The following is a 22,221-nucleotide window of genomic DNA, read 5'->3' on the forward strand; positions in this document are numbered from 1 at the left end:
GCTGCATCGCCGCAGTGTTACGGGAGCGTTCCAGCGTTGTGTCTCCCCTGAGGAAGGTCAAGAGATCTTGCGTGAGATTCATGAAGGGGATTGTGGCCATCATGCCGGCTCAAAATCCCTTGTGGCCAAGGCTTTTCGTCATGGTTTTTATTGGCTGACGGCTCATGCTGATGCGGAGGACTTGGTCAGTAAATGTGATGGTTGCCAAAGGTTCTCGCGACGGGCTCATGTGCCGGCTCAGGAGCTGAGGATGATCCCAATTACTTGGCCCTTTGCGGTCTGGGGGCTTGATATGGTTGGGCCTTTTAAAAGGTCCAAGGATAAGAAGACCCACCTCTTGGTGGCAGTTGACAAATTCACAAAGTGGGTTGAAGCAGAGCCAGTTAGCAAGTGTGACGCAGCCACGGCGGTTCAGTTCATGAAAAGGGTGATCTTTCGCTTTGGCTTTCCACACAGCATTATAACTGACAATGGTACCAATCTATCCAAAGGCGCCATGGAGGAGTTTTGTCAACGAGAGCATATTCGACTTGATGTTTCATCAGTGGCTCACCCTCAATCCAATGGTCAAGCTGAGAGGGCTAATCAGGAGATTCTGAAAGGCATCAAGCCCCGGCTTTTGGTCCCTTTACAACGGACGCCGGGTTGTTGGGTGGAGGAGTTACCCTCCGTGTTGTGGAGCATCAACACTACTCCTAACAGGTCTACAGGTTTCACGCCTTTCTTCATGGTTTATGGAGCGGAAGCAGTCCTCCCCAGTGACATCCGTCATGACTCGCCTCGAGTGGCGGCTTATGTTGAGGCGGATAATGAACAGGCGCGCCAAGATGCTCTTGACTTGTTGGACGAACAGCGTGATGTGGCAGCAGCTCGCTCAGCGATTTACCAACAAGACCTGCGCCGTTATCACAGTCGCCGGGTTAAATCCCGGGTCTTCCAGGAAGGCGATCTGGTGCTCCGGCTCATCCAAGATCAAACAGATGCGCACAAGCTATCCCCGCCTTGGGAAGGGCCCTTTGTGGTCAGCAAGAACTTGCACAACGGGTCATATTACCTCATTGACATTCGGGAGCACAAAGATTCACGTAAGTCGGAGGAGGAGACCCGTCGGCCGTGGAACATAGCTCAGCTTCGGCCTTATTACACTTGAGCCACCGGCTCTCATAATGTACATATTTCTATAAGCCATGTATATATTATGATAAGCAATAAAGCAGGACCTCTGTCCTTTTTTCTCCTCCAAAGGTGAACGTGTTGTTTCCATTGCAAGATCACATGATAACTTGAAGGAGGATCCGGCTTATGATCGTATTCGAATCTAGCCGTACGCAATATAATCACTTGGGGGCTTCCTGTTCAAACATAGGTCGTATTCGAACCAAAGAGAACATAGCTGTCGATACCCATTTGATTGGCAAAGTGCCGAGCTCATTGGGGAGTTTTCTTTGATCATATTTGAATCATAGTTCAACCCCCTTTGGGAACCGACGTGGATCGTATTCGAATCAGCGTCGTTAAACAACTCCTCAGGTCATTTGGGGGCTTCCTGTTCAAACATGGGTCGTATTCGAACCAAAGAGAACATAGCTGTCGGTACCCTCTTGATTGGCATCGCCACACCCACTGGGGGCTATATGATCGCATTCGAATCTTAGCATAACCCCTTTGGGACGGGTCTCTGGTCGTATTCGAACCGGAAGCCCCTAAGTTTTTCTGATTTACAACGAGTTCTTCTGATTGTTTCAATAGTGTGCACGGCGGGTCTCACTTTGCCGGCTTAACTTTGATTCACAGTACTAGTCGAACACAATCGGCGTTATTAAGACTGGTAAACCGGAATTGAGGTACCAACCTTATTACCCGGGTTATATAAACCGGAAGTGTGCTTGAAGGCCGGTAAGTGTGTTATTACGGTTATATCAAGGACATAATTGAGGACCAGTCTTTTGTGATTTAGATTCATATTCCGGGTTATATGTATGAGACTATGATTCTCAGTGCGGTAAGCCGCCTAGAGACTTGTGATTTGTTTTTCTATGCAGGATAGTTAAAAACAACTATTTGAGCTTAAGGAAAATGAATGATCAATTATGACCTGGAGGAATATAAGGAAGTAACTTCAATGGAATTCAGCATTCAACACGTGCGCGATGGCACGACAAAGTTAAAATGTTGGTCCTATTCTATTACAAGACTCCCCGAGTCCAAAAGGGTGAAGCATTGTTTAATAAGCCGCCTGAAGAGTCAAGATGCTGGCCGGGTCGAAGCTTCCGGCTCATCCCTCTCCGCTCCTCCGGCTGTTCCTATGACCTGGAAGGTTGACGATTTCCAGTCAATGCCGCTCAGAGCTTCAAATTGCGCCTCCTCGTCAATTAACCCGGCCGGGTCAATGTCTGGGGCAAAGGTGTGCTTACGAGTCGGCGGGACTAAGCTGATGGCTTCATAACGCGGAGTGGGGATCCTCTGATTCTCTGCGTCGTAGCCCGGCTGGTACTTGGTCAGATCGGTGTCGTTCCCAATCAGGGTGGCCACCGGGCGAACGATCTTCACACAGGCAGCAAAGTCCTTTTGGTCGAAGGGGTGCCGTCTTCCTTCAAGCTGGGATAACCAAGTGCAATGTCCGCCGGGTCTAGCTCTGGAAGGAAAGCCTTGGCCCGGCTCAGAGCAGCTATGGCTCCGGCTCTTGCAGAGGCCCGTCGCAGCTCTTGGACACGCTGAGGAAGAACGGCAAGCCGGCGAAGAACTTCCGCCAGGTGAGTCGGCACCTCATTGGATAGGGCCACCACGGCCAAGGCGCGCTGTGACCCGGTGTAGAGTTGCTCCACCAGAGTGTACACGGCCTTCAACTTGGTCAGCACACTTTGGTTGAGGTTGGCGCTTCTTGGACCTGTTTAACAGAGTAAGATAAGCCGCTGGCAATGATGGGAGTTACGAGACATAAAGATTATAAACTTGATGAAAGCCGGTGGAATAACTTACCGAAGATTGCGGCGACCATCTGTGACACGTGGCGCTTTAAGCCGGAGAGTTCGGCGGTTCTCTCCGTCAGAGCCTTCTCCGCCTGTTCGGCCCGGCTCACCAGAGTAGCCTTCTCTTCGGCCCAAGTTTTCCGTTCAGCTTCAAAGTCCTTTTCAGCTTCTCTTGAGCAGCAATACTGGACACAAATTTGGCGTTGGCCTTCCGGGTCTCAGTTTCCTGCGTCCTCAGGCGGGTCTTCAGATCAGAGATGTCAGCCTCAAACTTCTTGCAAGCAGCCTGCACAATTTCCGGGTTATAGTATGAACAGTTATTATGAAATTTTAAAGTCCCAAGCACTTTCCAAGCAAAGACACTTGGCACTTGGGGGCTAATGCATGTCGAACGTTTCTATTTACAAATTACCGGTTCATGGAAGTAAGCCGGAACTTAAGTCTACAACATATTCAATCATAAGTCGTCGACTTGGGGGCTAGTATGATAAAGATAACTATGCAGTAAGCAGTAGAGTGGTACCTCAGACTTCTGCTGTATCTGATTCACCATGTTGATCTCCAAATCCCGGCTCTTGTGCACCTGACTCACATAGCCGGAGACGATCTCTCCGACGCTCAAGTTCGTATAGTTGGTGAGGTCCAGATTGGCCCGGCTGCGCTCTAGCAACTCTTCCTTGGCGGAGCACTTGGCCAGCACAGTGGGTCTCCCCGGCTCAACAAACTCCGTCCGGGTGATTACCACGTCCGGGTCATCGGCCGGCTGAGCCGGGCTGGAGATATCCGGGTTGGTGGAAGTCTCCATGGCTGGCTCGTCGGTGGGAGCGGTGGCTTCAGGAGCAGAGGCGGCTGGCGGCTCTTGAGCGGAAACTTCCGGTTCCGTCACGACCGACTCCTCCGCCGGCTTATTCTTCTTTGCTCTTTTACTGAGCTTTGCTTGAGCACTGAAAGGACAAGAGGTTAGTACAAAAGTATGAGTAAAGATAAAGCACAGCAAGAGATGATCATCATTACCCGGGTACGGTCTTGAAAGCCGGCAGATTCGACTGCATCGAGTCACCAGAGGAAGGAGACGTTTCCTGATAATTTGAATCAGAAGAATTGAGAGGTTGACGTATAACACCCGCCAGAGGATGAAAAGGATATAAGTTGGAGATAACCTCGGTCCGGCGCTTCCTTGATGCCTCAGGTAAGCCGGAGGAGAGGTCAGCATCCTTGTTGGTCCGGGTGTGCCGCCGGCTCTCATGAATCTGTTGCTTCAAAAGAAATTGAGGATCTTGATAAGCTAAAGGATGTGAAAATCTTACTTTCCGGGTTACCCTTCGGACTTTCAGCCTTGGCAAGGGCTCCGAGTCGGAGGAAAGTGTCATTACCTCTTCAACCACCGGGTTACTTGCTCCGGTGTCATCCTGTTGATGAACAGTATTGATAAGGTGGACAGAAATAAACAAGAAATACAACAAGAGCTTACAGGTTCAGGGGTTACCTCTGACTCGGAGCTGTCACTCAGTTGAAGCAGCTCTGAGGCAGTGGGCCTGCTTCCCTTCTTGCGGGGAGCGGCTCTCTTGGCGGCTTTCTTAGCCTTCCTGGCCTTCTTGGCCGCCTCATGGTCATATTTGACCTTCCAGAATTTGTCATCAGCCTGAAAAATACAATGACGATTTCTTAAGGTTCAGATGAAAGCTATCTACAGAAGAAAATAAGATGTTCAGATCAGCGGCTTACCGCTGGGGCCGGGTTGGTCTTGCAGAAGGGGCTTAAGCCGGTCCTCCCGCAGTCTGCCAAGCTCTCGTTCAAGAGAGCCTTGGTCATGTCTTCAGCAACGTCTTCAGGAAGATCGTTGCGGCTGTGTCTCAGGGGGTCATCTTTCCGGCCCGTGTACTCACACATTAAGCCGGGGCGGCGGCTTAAGGGGATCACCCGCCACGAGATCCAGACTCGGACCAGATCAATGCCATTAAGGCCATTTCCCAGGAGAGCCTTGATTTTGTTGATGGTGGGGATCAGAGGTTGGCGCTCCGCCTGAGATAACTTGTCTGACAGAGGGTGAGTTGGTTCCAGACGCGAAGGACGAAAGCCGGGCAGCGGGCTCTCGTCAGCCGGCGACGTGTCTTGGTAGTATAACCACGTCTGGTTCCAGTCCTTTGGGTGGCTTGGAGGTTCAGCGTAAGGAAAAAGGCAGTCTCTCCGTCGCTGAATGGAGATTCCACCAAGTTCTAAGCTCGGCCCGTTGGCGCACTCGTTCTGGCGGTTCAAATAAAAAGCTCTCTAAAGAGCAGCAGGCTGGGCTCTTCTCCAAGGTAGACCTCGCAGAATACTTGGAAGTTGCATATGTTCGACACCGAATTGGGTCCTATGTCTTGTGGCCGCAGGTCAAAGAAATTCAGCACATCTCTAAAAAACTTTGAGCCGGGCGGTGCGAAGCCCCGGCTCATGTGATCCGCAAATATTACCACCTCCCCGTCCTTTGGCTGTGGTCTCTCCTCTGACGGGTCAGGGGCGCGGTAAGACATGACGTCCTTCTTGGGCAGGTAACCCGTCTTCACAAAATCCGCTAAGGTTTCGTCGGTGACGTTGGACCTCATCCAGTTGCAAGTGATGGGTGCTTTGGGAGCTTTGGGAGGCATGGTGAAAGTCGGAAGCCTATGATGAAAGGAAATGTCCGGTTTAATTATAAGCCGGAGGGAATTTACAGTTCCATGTTTAAAGTGGCGGCTTATGAAGGGGCCTAATGACATATGGCTAAATGCATCGGGTTATCTAAGCCGCTGAAGGTAGCGAGAATAATTCAAATTGTCTACAGCTTTATCATAAATGAGCCAGCAAATTTTTTACGGCGCGTGGTTTCTTTTGAGCCGGAAAGTTTTACGGCGCGTGGCTTCTTTGAGCCAGAAATATAAGCCGCCATAGCTCAGCAGATGCAGTTTTTTACTAAGTGTGGTGAAAACAAGTTTCACAGATCGTGGTGAAAATTTTGGATCAAAATGGTTGAATAAAAGGAAAGGTTTCTAGACCTAAAACAGACGCAGAGGAAGTTCATAAGCCTGAACGGAACCTGTACGCAGTAAGAAGGGATCTATGAACATTGGAATGGGCGTGAAACAACTACCGCAGCAGTCCTATGCAGTTAGAGATCAAGAAAGGTGGTAAAAATAAAAACTACCGAGAACTCGCGAGGAACGGCGAAGAACACGGGAAGAACAGCAGGAGCCTAATGTGGATCTACTCTACGGAGTGGCGAAAACTTACGGGTGCTGGTGAGTCGCGGGGGTCGCCGCCGTTTTCTCTGGACGCAACAGGTTGATGCAGCGGCCGGAGTCGGTGAGGACGAGAAGACCCGCGGTGGCGACGGCAACGGAGCTCGAGCGGAAGAACAGTGGCGCGAGGAGGAAGACGGGTGGCTGGAGGCTCATCGGGCCGGACTACTTATAAGGGCAAGCTCATAAGTGGGCGCGAGAAACGAGGAGGCCACGGCGCGGTTATCTCACCATAAAACGCCTCGATTTTCGGGATGGCAGTAAAGATAAGATCCGTTGCGGTTATGGTGGAGTAAAAAATGGACTTAATGGAAGATGACGTCACGGCGGATTACCCGGAATCCAGAGGATGACGTCACGCCGGGTTATGGCCTTCACACAATTGTAAGCCGGAGATCTTCTGTCGAAAGGATTAAAGATTGACATGAGCCGGCTCAAATCAATCTGGGGCCTAATGTTGAGGATATAAACCTTAGAGTCACCCGCCCGGTGGGGCCGGGTTACTCATAAGGGTCATCACCTGAAGCCCGGCGCCAAGCTTGAAGACGGTGGGCCAAAGATGGGCTTAAGACCCGGAGATGGCTTAAGGCCCGTAGTTACAACCGTCATTATGGTAGAACTTGTAGTGTAAGGTAAGAATAGTTGAGAGTCCGAGCCGGACACTCTTATGAGCCGGCCGGGACTCTGAGAGCTACTGGGCGTCAACCTCTCTATATAAAGGGATGACCCGGCAGCGGTTTAGGGGCAAGAAAGATCTCGTCGAGAGCCAGGCATAGCAGTTAAGCTCCCTGGTCATCGAAACCCTAATCAATACCACCTCAACTGGACGTAGGCTTTTACCTTCACCGTAAGGGGCCGAACCAGTATAAACCCTCGTGTTCCCTGTCCCGTTTAACCCCTTCAAGCTTCCTAGCGGCGATGGCTCCACGACTAAGTCCTAGCTTGAGGACATCTGCCGTGACAATTCCACGACAAGTACAATCCGAGTATTGAATATACTCCAGGCAAAGCCAATGTCATTGCAGATGCTTTGAGCAGGAAGGCTTATTGCAACAGCTTAATTCTCAAGCCATTCCAACCGGATCTTTGTGAAGCTTTCCGCAAGCTGAATCTCCAAGTTGTTCCTCAAGGTTTTCTTGCCAACCTCGTAGTCTCTCCTACTTTGGAAGATCAAATTCGTGAGGCACAACTCCTGGATACCATGGTGAAGAAGGTGAAACGTGGTATCGACAAGGGTCTTTCTAAATACAAGTGCTATCGCATTGATGACAGAGACACTTTATTCTACGAGGACCGGATTGTGGTTCCTAAAGGTGATCTAAGGAAAGTCATTATGAACGAGGCGCACAATTCTCTTCTTTCCATTCATCCTGGAAGTACGAAGATGTACCATGACCTCAAGTAGTCGTATTGGTGGACTCGAATGAAGCGGGAAATCGCTCAATTCGTGAATGAATGTGACGTCTGTCGAAGAGTGAAAGCAGAACACCAACGACCAGCTGGTCTCCTCCAACCTCTTGCTATCCCAGAATGGAAGTTTGATCATATCGAAATGGACTTCGTGACTGGATTTCCCAAGTCCAAGCGTGGAAATGATGCTATCTTCGTTGTCATCGACAAGCTTTCTAAAGTGGCTCATTTCCTTCCAATCAAAGAATCTATCACAGCAGCTCAGTTGGCAGAGCTATACACCTCCAGGATTGTCTCCTTGCACGGCATTCCACAATTGATTTCTTCAGATCGTGGAAGCATCTTCACTTCTAAGTTCTGGGACTCCTTTCCAGAAGGCCATGGGCACCAACATTCGCTTCAGCACAGCTTTCCATCCTCAAACTAGTGGCCAAGTCGAGCGAGTCAATCAAATTCTTGAAGATATGCTCAGGGCTTGTGTCATTTCCTTTGGCATGAAATGGGAAGATTGTCTTCCATATGCCGAATTCTCCTACAACAACAGCTTCCAAGCGAGTTCGGGCAAGGCCCCATTCGAGATTCTCTATGGCAGAAAGTGCCGTACTCCTCTCAATTGGTCAGAGACTGGTGAACGCCAGAGGCTGAAGAAATGTGTAAAGTCATCCGTGATAATCTCAAAGCCGCGCAATCGCGCCAGAAGAGTTACTATGATAGTAAGCACCGTGATGTGGCTTTCGAGATCGGAGACCATGTCTACCTCCGCGTCTCTCCAATGAAAGGCACTCGTCGCTTCGGTATCAAAGGGAAGCTTGCCCCTAGATACGTGGGTCCTTTCAAGATCATTGGCAAAAGAGGCGACCTCGCCTATCAACTTGAGCTTCCTTCCAACTTCGCGAACGTGCACGATGTGTTCCACGTGTCACAGCTTCGCAAGTGCTTCAAGACGCCTGAGCGCACCATCAACTTCGAAGAGATTGACCTTCAAGAAGATCTGTCTTATCATGAGCACCCCGTTGCTATTCTTGAAGAAACTGAGCGCAAGACTCGCAACAAGTCAATCAAATTCCTGAAAGTGAAGTGGTCGCACCATTCCGACTGAGAAGCCACCTGGGAACGCGAGGACCACCTCCGTTCCGAATATCCGGAGTTCTTTCAGTCCTAGATCTTGGGACGAGATCCTCTCGTAGTGGTGGAGTGTTGTAACACCCCGGATGTAACTTTTCATATTTGTAACTCCAACTCTTGCCATTTTCGGCTATGTGTTATGATATTCCCTCCGTGGTCGGGTTTTGTTTTTCGTTCTTTATTTTTGTTCATGTCATGCATCTCATATCATATCATCATGTGCATTGCATTTGCATACGTGTTCGTCTCATGCATCCGAGCATTTTCCCCGTTGTCCGTTTTGCAATCCGGCACTCCCACCTCCTCCGGCGCACCCCTCTGGTTTTCTTTCGTGAGCGGGTGTCAAACGTTCTCGGAATGGACCGAGGCTTGTCAAGTGGCCTTGGTATACCACCGGTCAAGTTTCGTTCCATTTGGAGGTCGTTTGGTACTCCAACGGTTAACCGGGCAACCGCAATGTCCGTTTGTGTGTTGCAGCAAAACCCCTCTCTAAACAGCCCAAAACCCAGCAAACTCACTTCCATGCTCTAGGTCGTTCGATCACGATCGTGTGGGCGAAAACCGCACTCCATTTGGAGTCTCCTAGCTCCCTCTAGCTATATATATGTGAGTACCCCCGAAAACATTCGCAGTCCAAACCCTAACCCGCTCCTCCGCGCCGCCGGACGTGTCCGCCCGGGGCCGGACACATCGGCGCCGCCGCCCCAGCCACTCGGAGGGCGACACGTGTCGCCTCCGTACGCCGTGCCGCCGCGGCCCGGGAAGCCCGCGTTCGGCCCCCGCCGGGCCCGTGCCTCCCCGCGCCCGAGCCCGCGCAGCTCGTCGCCTCCTTCCTCCCTCCGCCCGCCGGGCCCTGCGCCGCCATCGCCCCCGCCGCCGTCTGCCGGGAGCCCGAGCTCCGCCGGCCGCCGCCGTCCTCCGCCCTCGCCGCCGCGGCTCCGCGCCCCGAGGCGCCGCCGTAGCCCGTCGCCGGCGCCGGCATGCCCGCACCCGACCTTCCCCGAGCCCCGGCGCCTCCTTCCTCCTTCGCTCCGGCCGCCAGCAGCAGCTCCTTCTCCGGCGAGCTCGAGGTCAAGCCGAGCTCGATCCCGATCCAGTCAACGCCCGCAGGTTGACTTTCTTTCTCCCCCCGAAATTTTCCCAAGTCTGTGATATTCTACATTCTGTTGCATACTTCCTCATGGCATAACTCTCTGCATATAGCTCTGTTTCGTGCGTGTGATATATCAAAATGTTCGCCTCATGATGCTCTACATTTTGTTCAATTGCACCATGTTCATTTGAGGCCATATTGTTGCCTAAATCTCTGGTGCAAGAGTGCTAGTTGCTGTTATCTGCTGTTACTTATCAGAACTTGGAGATTTGTTATTTTTTTTGCATTTAATCTGTGCATCTTATGAGCATGAGCTCTACATGTGTTTTGTTGTATGCCATGCCATCTTTACAGGGGTGTATGCCATCTAGTTTTGTGATCTCTGTGGTGACTAGCACAAGCATGCAAACTAGGCTTCGTGATGTTTCTGATTTCAGGGACTGTAATTTTTTCTAAGTCTGTGACTGCTGTTATTTTGTTGCTATGTATTCATGTGGCTACAGAGAGATCCATGCTTATTTTGGTGATGTTCAGTAAGAATGTTTTGTAGATATAGTTGTCATTGATCCATTCATGCCCTTGTGTGCAATTATGGAGTGCCATAGCATGACTCAATCTTGCTCTACTTTTGCTATAAAATATTTCTGGCAGATTGTTTACGTGTTATTTAATTTTGCCAAGGTTGTTGTAGTTGTTTCATACATGCTATGTAATCGCTCTTGCCATGGATAGATTTATAAACATGCCATCTTGCTGTAGGTATGCTTGTTTTTTCATGCATTGATTTGTGGTGAGTGCATCAAGCTCACCAAGATGCCTTCATATTATTATTTCTGCCATGCTCTGTTTTCTGCCAGTGTCTGTAACCTGTTAACGAAATTTGCTATGTTTGCATGGTTGCCATCATATCGTCTGGTCCCTTTTTGCTTATGGTCAGTAAGGGACTTTTGTCATATGAATTTAGTACAATACTTTCATGTCTTGTTTTGCCATGTTAAGTTCCTTTAGCATGTTGTTTTCGTGCTCTGAACATTGCTACCTGATGCTGTTTCAGGCATGTCCAGTAATTTCACCAAGTCTGTGAACCTGTTATCTTTTGCACTTTTGCCATGTTTGTTTGAACCTGTTATGTTGTGATCTAGCCATAGCTCAGTGTTCATCTTTTATTAATCATCTCCTGTAGATTACTGCCATACGCTTTGTTGCTACGTTGGAGTGCTGTAGCATTGTTTCTTGTTGCATTCTAAGTGCTATCATGCTGTTAATCGCAGATTCGTGTCATTCTTGTTTTGCTTGCCATTTGCAAACCGTGCATCCGTTTCCGGTGATCTTTATATCGATTTCGACCGAAATCATCTCATCTTTCCAGTGGCATGCTTGGTTTGCCAAGTAACTGCCTTGTTCATCATTTTCCTTCCGGAGCACGCATATGCATCGCATATCACATGTCGCATATCATACATGTTTGCATCATGTTGCTTGTGCATTTCCCGTGATTGATTGTGGTTCCGTTGCTTGTGTTCTTGTTTTGGGTAGAGCCGGGAGACGAGTTCGTGAACGAGGAACCTGTTGAGTACGCTTACGAGGATCAAGCTTTCGACAACTCTGAGAACCTTGCAGGCAAGATGACCACACCCTCGAAATCACTTCTATCTTTGCTTTGCTAGTTGTTCGTTCTATTTCCATGCTGCGCTACCTACCACTTGCTATATCATGCCTCCCATATTGCCATGTCAGCCTCTAACCATCCTTTCCTAGCAAACCGTTGTTTGGCTAAGTTACCGCTTTTGCTCAGCCCTTCTTATAGCGTTGCTAGTTGCAGGTGAAGTTGAAGTTGGTTCCATGTTGGAACATGGATATTTTGGGATATCACAATATCTCTTATTTAATTAATGCATCTATATATTTGGTAAAGGGTGGAAGGCTCGGCCTTATGCCTGGTGTTTTGTTCCACTCTTGCCGCCTAGTTTCGTCATACCGGTATTATGTTCCTTGAGTTTGCGTTCCTTACGCGGTTGGGTGATTTATGGGACCCCCTTGACAGTTCGCCTTGAATAAAACTCCTCCAGCAAGGCCCAACTTTGGTTTTACCATTTGCCACCTAAGCCTTTTCACCCGGGTTTTCGCGAGCCCGAGGGTCATCTTTATTTAAACCCCCGGGCCAGTGCTCCTCTGAGTATTGGTCCAACCTGTCAGTCGCCGGTGGTCACCAGGGGCAACTCTGGGCTCGCCTATCGGAAGTTTGGACAATCCGGTGTGTCCTGAGAACGAGATATGTGCAGCTCCTATCAGGATTTGTCGGCACATTCGGGTGGCTTTGCTGGTCTTGTTTTACCATTGTCGAAATGTCTTGTAAACCGGGATTCCGAGACTGATCGGGTCTTCCTGGGAGAAGGTTTATCCTTCGTTGACCGTGAGAGCTTATGATGGGCTAAGTTGGGACACCCCTGCAGGGTAATATCTTTCGAAAGCCGTGCCCGCGGTTATGAGGCAGATGGGAATTTGTTAATGTCCGGTTATAGAGAACTTGTCACTTGACTTAATTAAAATACTTCAATCGCGTGTGTAGCCGTGATGGTCTCTTCTCGGCGGAGTCCGGGAAGTGAACACGGTTTGAGTTATGAATGACGTAAGTAGGAGTTCAGGATCACTTCTTGGTCATTACTAGATTGACGACCGTTCCGTTGCTTCTCTTCTCGCTCTCTTTTGCGTATGTTAGCCACCATATATGCTTACTGCCTGCTGCTGCTCCACCTCATTACACCATCCTCTCCTATAAGCTTAAATAGTCTTGATCTCGTGGGTGTGAGATTGCTGAGTCCTCGTGACTCACAGATTCTACCAAAACAGTTGCAGGTGCCGATGATGCCAGTGCAGATAATGAAATCGACCTCAAGTGGGAGTTCGACGAGGAACGTGGTCGTTACTATGTGTCTTTTCCTGATGATCAGTAGTGGAGCCCAGTTGGGTCGATCGGGGATCTAGCATTTGCGGTTATCTTATTATCATTTGGATTTTGACCGTAGTCGGTCTATGTGTGGATTTTGGATGATGTATGAATTATATTTATGTGTTGTGTGAAGTGGCGATTGTAAGCCAACTCTCGTTATCCCATTCTTGTTCATTACATGGGATTGTGTGAAGATGACCCTTCTTGCGATAAGACCATAATGCGGTTATGCCTCTAAGTCGTGCCTCGACACGTGGGAGATATAGCCGCATCGTGGGCGTTACAAGTTGGTAATCCATACCCCTACCGAAACTCGAGAGTCCGTTACCTCCAACGGTACACTCGGGCTCCATGCCACTTCTCCTCCTCCGCCGTTCCGTACATCTCCTCCGACTGCCGCACAGGTACCATCAGCTCCTACGATACACACCATGCCCGGAAACCGTTCGGTGAAATGCCCGTGCTATTTTTTTGCCCCTTTTTCTTTTAAGCAATGGATTCGAATATGACGTACATACATGAGCACTATGTTGAGTTATCCGACGGCTCATCCGACGAGGAGGACTACACAGATGAGACGGCAATGATGCAGATGGTCCTTGCGGACGCGGAGCGTGCGGAAGAGCATGTTCTAAATTTCGAGGGATCGATCAAGGGTCATCGAGTGCTCAACCGCAACAGGGCGTGCGACCATTTGACGCTGATGGGCGACTACTTTGCCCCCCTCTTCACTCATAATTTTCACCAGCGCTTTCGGATACGCAAAAAATGTCTTCGACCGTCTCTACCATGGCGTCCGGTCCTTTGATGACTACTTCATCTTGAAAAGGATGCCGTTGGAAGGATTGTGTTCTCTGTTATCAGAAGTGCACGACCGCACTACGAATGCTTGCATATAGCATGGCCGCTGATTCCTGAGATGTGCACCTATGGATATCTGAGATCATATGCAGAGATGTCATGGTCGAATTTGCAACTGCCATGGTCTCGGTGCTTGGACCTCAGTACCTGAGAGAACAAACTGTGACAGGCTCTTGGCAATCTCAGAAGTAAGAGGGTGGCTTGGTTCGCTCGGATCACTTGATTGTATGCATTGAAAATGGAAGAAATGTCCAAAAGCTTACAAGTCAATACCAGGGTCATGTTAAGAAGTCCACCATAATTTTTGAAGCATTTGCATCGCATAATCTTTGGATTTGGCATGCTTTCTTTGGCATGCCTGGGTCTCACAATCACATCAATGTGCTGCAACGTTCACCATTATTTGCTAGGATGACTAATGAAAAAGCTCCTCCTAGCCACTATACTGTCATTGTCATAAGTACATCATGAGCTACTACCTGATTGATGGTATCTACCCTCTGTGGGCTATCTTTGTCAACATCATCTCTAACCCAATTGGCCGTAAAAAGTCTCAATTTTCCCAAAAACAAGAAGCAGTTAGAAAGGACATTGAGAGGGCATTTGGAGTTCTGCAGCCACGTTTTGCAGTTGTTCGTGGACCTGCTAAACAATGTGATTCGGAGACCTTGTGGGAGGTGATGACCTGTTGTGTGATAATACACAACATTGTCCCGAAAGATGAGGGTGAGGATGCTGCCGCGGGTATTGAATTTGAGAATATGGGTGATCCTATCGAACTTCTAGACCAGAATCCGGCCACATTTGAAGAGTTCGTTCAAATGGACCAACAAATTCGGCATCGACCAACTCACGAGCAAATGAAGGAACATTTGATCGAGAATCCAGGGTGGTTAAAGGGGACAACAATATTGGAGTGTAATATTTGAACTTATTTAAATTAGAGCTACTGCTATATTTGAACATTTGAACTATTCTAGACTATATAGGCAACTATTTGAGTGTGTGCGCTTTTAATCTTTTAAGCCAGATGTATGCGGGTAGTGTCCACGGATTGATCCCTCTGTTCGCGGACGGATGCGAGAACAAATTTGAGGGTCAGTGTTCGAGTTGCCCTAACTGCATCCACATCAGGATATATTAAATTCGGCACCTTAGCGCCAGGACGTGTCCGCGGACACTGACTAATCAATCCTACAGTCATCGCATCCATAGCTATGTAAGCTATGTAACTTATATTCAGTACTCTAAATCCATACTATTTAAACAAACTAAAATTACTAAAATCATCAATGAAACATACAGATATTGAAACATCGCAGTTCAGCTGATGGACAAAGATCTAAACTAAAATTACTAAAAATGCATATAGAGACGAAGAGGGTTGCACATCTTCACACCAGTTTCTCGCCGGTCATTTGCCCGTTCGGTCACCAGAGCGGTTGTAACCCTCCGTATAGACGTCAAAGTCGTCAGAGCCATCAGTGACACCGAAGTCTTCAGACGAGGAGTCAATGTAGTCGGCCATCCTCCAGACGCCACGGTTCTGCTGCTTCGCCAGCTTTGTGGCTTTCGCTGCTGCCACCGCCGCTTCGCGCTCCGATTGCTCAATGCTGAGTCGAAGCGCCTTGACGTTCTTCCGACGGAGCCGACACACATCTGTCTCCGCCGTCATTAGTGAGCGGTATAGAACAACTGCGATGAGCTTCTCCTCGCATTAGGCTCTGGCAAACTGCGTCGGCAACAAGTGGAAGATGCAGTCTCCTCTGCCCCCGCCGTCCTCTCCCTAGCGTGCTGCCTCTTGCGGTGGGTTACACACGCCTCTGATTCTGACGTCCGTGCCCGCGGCACGGGCATGAGCACCCAGTAATGCCTGTGAGGAGCTGCTGCCGGAGGGGGAGAAGAAGGGTGTCAGGCCAGTGGAGCAAAGAAGGCCGAGAGCACGGAGCTGACCACGTTGCACGACGGGCCATTGCCGGCGTCCACGCTGCGGCGCTGGGCGACAAGGGACGGACCGGAGACCAAGCTTCCGTCCGTGTCGACTGCTGCAGCACGATGCGGAGTGCTAGCTCCATATCGTCGCCCCGGTCCGCCTCACGGACGAAGGCATCCTAGTCGTCCTCGCTACCGGATCCGGCGCCACCACCATTGCTGGTGCTTGACACTAGGATGGAGAGAGGAGGGGAAAGGACAAAGAGGGGAGGGAATCGACGAAGAGCGGAGCGGATGGTGAGAGAGTGCGCTAGGGTTTGTTCTAGGTGGGATATTTACTTTTATGTGGGAATTGAGTGGCGTATGTGCGGGCCAGGGTGGATCGGACTGACATGGCGGGCGTGACCAGACGCGTCCGGCCGGCTTATATCCACCCTAGGTTTAGATTGGATATGAGGGGTGTCGGTCAGCCCAGGCATATAGAGGCCGTTTGAGGAGTCCATTGGGTCAAGGAAAAGTGGCTCGTCACTGACTGGGCCGTCATCCCGGTCAGTATAGGGAGCCCAGCTGTAGATGCTCACATGTAAATTTTTATTGTTGGTATCTGGGTTATGAACACAGAGTTGATTGGAGATTTCTCGAGGGAGCTTTAATAAACTGAGTTTCTACAGTAAGTGGTCAGCTTGGGTGACACAGTGTGTGAGTTCGATGAGATATTCTGGTAAGTGTAATGATGAGATTCTCCTTCCATTAAAGTATTTTGAGGCGGGTCAAGCAAGTTGATTCTTCGAGTCTCTATCTTTTCTTAAGGGTAATTCAAGTCCCTATCTGTTCCTCTTTGTAGCTGATGGTCTTTTGAGTATTTTGAACTATGAAATAGGGGTAATACATTATCTCTGACAAAGATTGCAAAAATTAATTACGGAGTCTCCATCTTGTTCTTCGTTGACGACAGTCTCCTCTTGTTCAAGGTCCCTGTTGAGCAAGCCAATCTAGATTTTTTTACTGTACCTGGTATGAGAAGCGGTACAATCTCCTCTTGTTCAAGGTCATTGTTGAGCAAGCTAATCTAGGTTTTTTTACAGTACCTGGTATGAGAAGCGGTACAATCTCCTCTTGTTCAAGGTCACTGTTGAGCGAGCTAATCTAGTTTTTCTTTACTGTACCTGGTATGAGAAGTGGTACGAGCGGAGACGCTCGTACCGGATCTCGTCTTCTCTTCAAGAAAGTTCGGAGGCTTAGACACTGCTCTGATACGAGGAGCGACACGATCATGGCTGCATGTACTAGCCTCGTCTTTTGTTTTGGGCATCTTTGAAATTTTTGCGCCGCTTTGGTACGAGGAGAAATACGAACGCGGCTGCTCGTATCATCCTCGTTTTCTATTTTGGACTTTGAGGCTTACTCCTGAATTTCTGGTACGACTGGCGGTACAAGCATGGCTACTCGTACTCACCCCGTCTTCTTCTATGTTTCCTTTTTTTGTTGTTGCAGAAATCTTCTATGTTTCCTTTAGATAACTCATTCTTTGCTTTCCATTCAAGCCCCGCATGTTATCTTCTAGGACATGATTCTTCTAGAAAACATGATTTCTTAGTCCTTATTAAACATCACAGAAGATTTATTGATAACCAAAATTTATTATTTTCTTTCTTTCCTGATATGATGGGTTGCCTCCAATTTAATGTTGTTTTTAAGGTTGCTTAGTTCAACCTTATTTTCTTACATTCGCATACGGACTCTTGACGGCCCGTTTCTTCTAACACATGCCACATCTACTCTCTTGGGAGGTGGAACGTACTCCCTCTGTCCCATAATATAAGAACGCTTTTTACACTGGTGTAGTGTCAAAAACGTTCTTATATTATATGACGGAGGGAGTACTTCTTTACTTCTCCAGGCTTCCTCGAAAAGTGTCTTAGATTTCTGTGTTGTGGACTTTAAAGGTTACCTTTCCTTCCGCTCCATCCATTGCTGCACCTGCAGTATTAAGAAAGGTTCTTCTAAAACTAATAGATAATTTTTCATCTTCCGGCATATCAACTATAACAAAATTAGTAGGAATGTAATGTTGACCTGGCGTTAATAGGACGTTTTGACAATACTACTTGTTGTTTAGTAGGCTTGTCTTGGAGTAGGGCGTTTCGGTGCCCAGGCTCATCTACATCCGGTTAGAATTTTTTTGTAAAAAATTTAAAACAAATTCAAAAAATTCCATTTTTTTGTGTGGTAGACAATTTGATGCGTGAGGCCCGCTCCTAATTTCAAGTCATTTGGACATTTGAGCAGCTCTCAGCAAAAAAAACAAATCGGACCAAAACAGTACATGAACAGTAAATATTTTTACAGACCCCCAATTTGTCTTTTTTGCTGAGAGCTGATCAAACGTTCAAATGACTTGAAATTTGGAGCGGGCCTCACACATAAAATTGTATAGCCCACAATTTTTTTTGGAATTTTTTAAATTTTTATAATATTTGTTTTGATTTTTTCCGTAAGCGCAGGTGCAAATGAGCTCGGGTGCGGAGATGGATTTTCAGCTTGTCTATCATCTACAATGTTATAGCAGTAGGAGCATATGCTCCCAAATCTAAAGCCTACCATCTACAATGTTATAGTAGTAGGAACATATGTTCCCAAATCTAACTTTTTATAGAGTGAAAGTGGCATAACACTTACCCCTGCTCCTAAGTCGCATAGACCATTATGAATATCCGCCGTGCCGATAGAGCAAGAGATTTTCGGTATACCCAAATTTTTTGGCATCTTCTTATAGTAGTCACGAGCTCCTTTGGAACAATGCTCCTTTCCTTATTAAGGATGAAAGATCGTGGATGTCGCCTAGAGGGGGGGTGAATAGGCGCTTTAAAATAATTACGGTTTAGGCTTGAACAAATGCGGAATAAACCTAGCGGTTAATTTGACAAGCACAAAACCTACAACAACTAGGCTCACCTATGTGCACCAACAACTTATGCTAAGCAAGATAAACAACTAAGTGATAGCAAGATATATGACAAGAAACAATATGGCTATCACAAAGTAAAGTGCATAAGTAAAGGGTTCGGGTAAGAGATAACCGAGGCACGCGGAGACGGCGATGTATCCCGAAGTTCACACCCTTGCGGATGCTAATCTCCGTTTGGAGCGGTGTGGAGGCACAATGCTCCCCAAGAAGCCACTAGGGCCACCGTAATCTCCTCACGCCCTCGCACAATGCAAGATGCCGTGATTCCACTAAGGGACCCTTGAGGGCGGTCACCGAACCCGTACAAATGGCAACCCTTGGGGGCGGTCACCGAACCCGTACACTTTGGCAACCCTTGGGGGCGGTCACCGGTACCCGTCAAATTGCTCGGGGCGATCTCCACAACCTAATTGGAGACCCCGACGCTTGCCCGGAGCTTTACACCACAATGATTGAGCTCCGAACACCACCAACCGTCTAGGGCGCCCAAGCACCCAAGAGGAACAAGCTCAAGGGCACCAAGCACCCAAGAGTAATAAGCTTCTCAACTTGTAACTTCCACGTATCACCGTGGAGAACTCAAACCTATGCACCAAATGCAATGGCAAGGGCACACGGAGTGCCCAAGTCCTTCTCTCTCAAATCCCACCGAAGCAACTAATGCTAGGGAGGAAAATGAGAGGAAGAACAAGAAGGAGAACACCAAGAACTCCAAGATCTAGATCCAATGGGTTCCCCTCACATAGAGGAGAAAGAGATTGGTGGAAATGTGGATCTAGATCTCCTCTCTCTTTTCCCTCAAAAACTAGCAAGAATCCATGGAGGGATTGAGAGTTAGCAAGCTCGAAGAAGGTCAACAATGGGGGAAGAACATGAGCTCAAAGGATAAGGTTCAATGGGGAAGAAGACCCCCTTTTATAGAAGGGGGAAAATCCAACCGTTATGTGCTCAGCCCGCACACGAGCGGTACTACCGCTCCACGAGCGGTACTACAGCTCTGGCGGAAGAAGCAGGGAAAAGGAGCAACCAAACATGAACCCTGGGGCGGTAGTACCGCTTATAAGCGGTACTACCGCGCACCCCAGCGGTACTACCGCTGGAGGAGCAGAACACGGGACCAAAAATGCAGCAGCGGTACTACCGCCCGACCGGAGCGGTACTACCGCTTATAGGCGGTACTACCGCCCATCAGGGCGGTACTACCGCTTATAGGTGGAACTGCCGTGCCTTACTGCCGTGCAACTACTGCAAAACTCGACACGAAAAATGCAAGACCCAAAATCGAGGCGGTACCAGCGCGGAACCGTAGCCGTACTACCGCTTATGGCCATAGGCGGTACTACCGCTTTGGACAGCGGTACTACCGCTTGGGGTGATAAGCGGTACTGCCGCTCTGGCCGCGGTACTACCGCTAGGAAACCAATACTGCCATAACTTCTGCATATGAGCTCCGAATTGAGCAAACTCAAGCTTGTTGGATTGAGAAAGACGAGTAGCATCAAAACAGCGACTGGTTGTAGTAAGAAGAGGCATGGGAGGTATGCCAAAAAAATAGAGGAGTGAAACCTCCAACCGAGAAGAACCGGCATAACTTCCAACATCGAAAACATCATAGAAGATGCGAGTGAACTCCGTTTTCGATGAACTCGAGCTTGTCATCAAGATGACCATAAGCTCCAAAACTCACAAGGAGAAGAACCAAACAAGAACCAACAAAGATGATGCAAGGATGCAATGGTTTGAGCTCTCTATGAACGATACGATCAAGCTACTCATCGAGAGCCCCCCTTGATAGTACGGCAATCGATCCTATAACCCGGTCTCCCAACTACCATCATGAGACCGGTAAAATAGAAAACCTATCAAGAGCAAACCTTTGCCTTGCACATGGTCCACTTGAGCTAGATGATGACGATCTTGACTCCCTCAAGTTGGACCACCTTTCTTGGTTGTGTTGGCTCGATGAAGACTAGTTGATTGCTCCCCCATACTCCACTATGGGTGAGCCACTCTTCCGCACATCTTCACTAGTCCATTGTCACCATGATGGACGGCAAGCTTCAAGCATTTGATCTCTTCATGATGCTTCACTTGAACTTGCGCACCGCAACATCTTCATAAGTCCATTGTCGCCACAATGGACGGCAAGCTTCAAGCATTTGATCTCTTCATGATGCTTCACTTGAACTTGCACACCGCAACCTAACCCCACAAAGAACTCTCACAAAGATCATGGGTTAGTACACAAAGCGTAATCGACAATGCTTACCACACCATGGGATCGCTTGATCCCTCTCAGTACATCTTGTGCGCTTTGTGTGTTGATCAACTTGATTCACTCTTGACTTAGTCTTGATCAACCTTGACTCTTTCCAACTCTCTTCATTTGGATGATGTCTTGAAGGTAAACATGAATGATCACACAATCTTCTTCTTCAAGACATGCTTGCAATAAGTTCTACTCTCACATGACCAATCTTTGGATAATTCCTTAATAACACCTTGGTCACCACATAAACTCATGACCAATCTTTGGATAATTCCTTAATAACACCTTGGTCACCACATAAACTCCTTGAAACCAACACATGGACTTCAAGAAAAGCCTATGGACAAATCCTTCAAATATAACTCAAGGCAACCATTAGTCCATAGAGATTGTCATCAATTACCAAAACCAAACATGGGGGCACCGCATGTTCTTTCAAAGGATATCTCTTAAGAATTTAGCACAAGTAGGGATTTTCATAATATCAACAATAGGTACTTGCATATGAAGATTTTGTAAGGCTTTCGCGAAAGAACCATAAATCTCATTGTTAGAATGAGTCTTTGCTGCTTTCTTTGGATATGGGAGAGGAGTTTTTTTGCTTTACCTTTCTCTTTACCTCATGTGGTAGTTACAATATAATCTGGCGCTTTCCTCTTGTAGAGGCTTGTTGTGCTTCTCTTTTCCATTGTTTTGAGCCTCTTCTTGCTCTTGAATCATTTCCTCCCTATCTCTTGTGTCCGTTATCTCGCTGTCTGAATCAGTTTCTTCAATATCCTTAGTACCTTCATCTTGGTCATGCGCATCTTGTTGAGGAGAGCCCTATTCAGCTAGAATTTAGAAGATCTTCTTCATCTTGACTTTGCTTTTGACTTTCTCTCCTCCTCTGAGTTTGTTCTTCTTCATACCAAGCTGGTCCCTTCGTATCCTGCATGCTTTTACCACTTTCTGGTAGTAATGATATTAGAAGAAACAAAGTTATATTTATCATATTGACCTAGAATTAAAGATGAGTTTAAAAAATTTGTTCACATTGATCAGCTTCAATCATGCGAGAATGTTTGTCAAGATTTTTCACGGCATGACTTAATCCATCACCCTTTAGTAAGGCGAGATATAATTTTCTCATTTTGATAGATACATCTATTTAGCTCTTGATTAAAGTCTTCTTGATAATGTCTAAATTTATTAAACGACTCATAAAGTTCATCTTTCTACTAGTAGAGACTAAATGGATTTATACTTTTATTCCGAAGCAATCATGTAGGCTCACCTTTTTCTATTCTCACCTCTCTAAATTCTTCCATATCTTTGACATGATAGACTTTCCTTGGAGTAAATTCAGTAAGCTCTTCATCGTACAATTGTACTCTCGTAGTCACTATTG

The sequence above is a fragment of the Triticum aestivum genome, chromosome 7D (assembly GCF_018294505.1).
Source record: "Triticum aestivum cultivar Chinese Spring chromosome 7D, IWGSC CS RefSeq v2.1, whole genome shotgun sequence".
Taxonomy (NCBI): domain Eukaryota; kingdom Viridiplantae; phylum Streptophyta; class Magnoliopsida; order Poales; family Poaceae; genus Triticum; species Triticum aestivum.